We start from the raw sequence: 3,933 nt of genomic DNA, 5'->3' as shown, positions 1-3,933 counted from the left end.
AACAAAGTAAAAAAATATAATTAGATCATGATTTCATGAGTAGATATAAAAAAACAGGCGAATGGTTAGTATATGATTCCACCTCATCTTATTCATTCGTGATTTGTAACCCATATTCCCTCCCTATGATCTGTACGGATATGATTAGTATTATTTATATCTTCCTCCTCGGGTAATGGTTGAACAACAGTTGATAACAAGGGTGTATCGTCATACTCGTCATACTCATCTTCATCCACAACATCATCAATACCAAGAATATGTCTTTTACCTTGGGCAACTGCACGCCATCTAGGATCAACATTGTCTACCACATAAAAAATCTGCTTAGCTTGTGATGCTAGGATGAATGGCTCATCACTATCACTTAATCTGTCAAAGTTTGCCAATGTCAAACTCGGATAAATTTCATCTTGCTTCACCCCGTTAGGGTTGTTGACCCACTTACACCGGAAAACAGGGATTGTAAAATTGTTATAATCCAGCTCCCAAATTTCTTCGATAACACCATAATATGATTGTGTCACATCAACCGGTCTTTTGTCCTTAGCGCTCGCATAGACCCTAGATGATGCAATAACCTTCACTCCACTATTCTGCACCACACTCTTTTCATCTCGCCTTCTAGTGTATAATGTGAACCCATTGATATCATATCCTTCGTAAGACTGAATACATAGTCGAGGACCCCGAGATAACCACTTGACCGTATCAGAAACGTCATGTTCTTTCCTAAGTTCCTCAGCTACTTCCTTCTTAAACCAATCAACAAATGTCCGATTATGTTCCCGCATCAAAGCTATTTCATTCAATTTCGGATTCTTGTGCTACAATTCATTGTAATGCTTTTCTATGTAAGGATTCACCTCTGTAAGATGCTGCAACACACAAAGATGTGCCTTACTCTTCCTTTCAGATGGAGGAGATATTAATTTTTTACCAATTACTCCCTCTCCTTCAAGCCTCCCTGTATGACGAGATTTTGGAAGACCTATTGGATGAAGCCTTGACAAAAACTCAGCTGCGTATTGAGATATCTCTTCATGAAGGACTCCATGAATGATACTACCCTCTGGATTCGCCCGATTCTTTACTTTGTCCTTTAAACTGCCAAAAAATCTCTCAAAAGGATACATCCATCTTAAATATACCGGACCACATAACTTGATTTCTCGAACCAAATGAACAATTAAGTGCACCATTATAACAAAGAAAGACGGCGGAAAGTACATTTCAAATCGACACAAAGTTTCAACAATATCAACGTGGAGAGCATCCAATTTTTCCGGATCAATAACCTTAGCATATATCGAACTGAAAAAGTCGCACAGCTTTGTTATAACATGTCTCACGTGTTTCGGCAATATCCCACGAAGTGTTATCGGTAAGAAACATTAAGCAATACATGACAATCATGAGATTTCATACCAATCAACCGAAGGTCCGAAAGAGAAACTATACGTTTTACATTTGACGAATACCTCGATGGAACCTTAATGCCATGTAAGCACTCACAAAACACCTTTTTCTCCTTTATTGACATTGTGTAACAAGCCGGAGGCAGAAAAGTCCTTTTACCATCCGGTTTTACTACCGGGCACAAATCTGGTCAAATATTCCTCTCCTTCATATCAAAATGAACGTTCTGATTGTCTTTCGTCTTTCCTGGTATATTTAGCAAAGTCCCAATTATGGCATCACAAACATTCTTTTCAATGTGCATCACATCGAGACAATGCCTGACCGACAAATCTTTCCAATAAGGTAGATCCCATAGTATAGACACTTTCTTCCATAAAACACCCTTTTTAGATTTTGATTTGAAGCACTTGCCATATTTAGTGTCAACATTTTAAATCCGTTCATAAACCTGTGATCCTGTCAAAGGTGTACGAGCTACTCCTTCCTCGGTGTGCCCATTGAACTCCTTCTTCTTTTTACGGTAAGAGTGATATCGACTAAGGAACTTCCGGTAATCTAGATACACATTTTTCCTGTAATTTCTCAAGTAGGCGGGTTTCATATCCTCTTCACATAAAGGGCATGCTTGTGCTCCTTTGATTTTGTACCCAGAAAAGTTTCCATATGCCGGAAAATCATTTATGGTACAAAAAACCATAGCTCGCAAGGTAAAGTTTGAGTTGGTGTATGCATCGAACATTGGGACACCTTCATTCCACGATAATTTCAAATCATCAACAATTGGAGCAAGATACACATCTAAGTCATTTCCAGGTTGCTTAGGCCCGGAGATGAGGAGTGATAACATGATATACTTGCGCTTCATACATAACCATGGAGGAAGATTATAAATCGCTAGAAGAACCGGCCAGGTGCTATGTTGGCTGCTTAGCGTACCATACGGACTCACACCATCTGTACATAAAGCAAGTCTCAGATTACTAACCTCATCACCAAATTCAGAATATTTCTTATCAATATTTCTCCATTGAGGAGAATCAGCAGGATGTCTAAGCTGTCCATCTTTCTTTCTCCCTTCCGCATGCCATCTCAGATTTTTGGCTTCCTTCTTTATCGAAAACAAATGCTGAAACCTAGGTATTATTGGAAGATACCACATAACTTTAGCTGCTGGGCCCCTCTTAGCCGAATTTACCCCTTTACGCTTGTAACGAGATGCACCGCACTTTGGACACTCATCAGATTTTCATGTTGATTTCTGTAAAGCATACAATCATTTGGGCAAGCATCTATCTTGACTACATCTAAGCCTAAGGGACACATCAATTTTCTGGCGTAATAAGTAGAGATAGGCATCTCATTGCCTTCTGGTAAAAATTCACCTAACCAATCCAATAAGGTGTTGAAACTTCCATCAGTCGAACCAGAAGCACATTTCAAGTTGTAAAGTATTGACACAGCCTCTAACTTGCTAAATTTTGTACACCCAGGATACAAGGGAGTCTCTGCAGCCTTTGATACCTGTTCGAACATCTGAGGTTGTTCGTTCAAGTGATCTCTCACCCCATCCATCATTCCATTTATTTCATCATCTTCTTGGTCATCATCCATCTCATTATTCTCAGCAATATCATCATCACTATCATCAGTGTCTACCCGAACATCAAACTCATTGACACTAGAACTTGGACGATCACGTTTTTTCTCACCATGCCAAAACCAAACATGATAATCTTCTTTGAAACCACGACGAAATAAATGATCCTCAATCTCATCAATATCATCTAACCGCCTTATATTCTTACAATCACGGCAATGACAATAGATTTTTTCTGCTTTCGTACTACGTTGGTGTGCTAAAACACATCTAATAAACTCCTCAACCCCACTCAAGTATTGTGTCGTAGTATGGTCACCGTACATCCAAGGACGACTCATTTCTAGTAATAATTGCAAGAAGAGGAAGATTTAATATCATTTCTAATAACTATCCCGCCAAGGGCCTAAATTATGAATTCTATCCCGCCAAGGGCCTAATTTAATAGATAATAATACGCAACTAAGCAAGAAAAAATACAAACTCAACTATCCCGCCAAGGGCCTAAATTATGAAATCTATCCCGCCAAGGGCCTAAGAAACTAGGGTAGAAGTATTACCTTGATCCAATATCGATCCTTCAAGACAACGCCTCAATAAACTCCTTCAATGCACAAGCTATAACCACAAAAAATAGTATATGAATTAGGTGTATACTTCTCATATTGTCATTGGGGCATTTCATCAAACACCTTCAAGGCACAAGCTATAAACACAAAAAATACACAAATTCGGGATAGATTTAAACATTTAAATGCACAAGTTGTTAGTATTAGTTGTTTAGATTTGACTAGGATGAAAGATAGTATATGAATTAGGGGTATATTTTTCATATTTTCATAGAGGCATTTCATCAAACACCTTGAATGCACAAACTATAAACACAAAAAAATGCACAAATTTGGGATAGAATG

At 38.4% G+C, this 3,933-nt stretch overlaps 1 pseudogene; it reads right to left on the bottom strand.

Moving 5' to 3' along the window:
* Positions 1 to 827: 827 nt before the first annotated feature.
* LOC141249081 (uncharacterized) lies at positions 828 to 3,360 on the bottom strand (annotated as a pseudogene).
* Positions 3,361 to 3,933: the final 573 nt, after the last annotated feature.

Source organism: Phyllobates terribilis, unplaced genomic scaffold, assembly GCF_046119375.1.
Source record: "Phyllobates terribilis strain yellow unplaced genomic scaffold, ASM4611937v1 Scaffold_4307__1_contigs__length_62411, whole genome shotgun sequence".
NCBI classification, from domain to species: domain Eukaryota; kingdom Metazoa; phylum Chordata; class Amphibia; order Anura; family Dendrobatidae; genus Phyllobates; species Phyllobates terribilis.
This window is presented reverse-complemented; position numbering and strand designations above follow the sequence as displayed.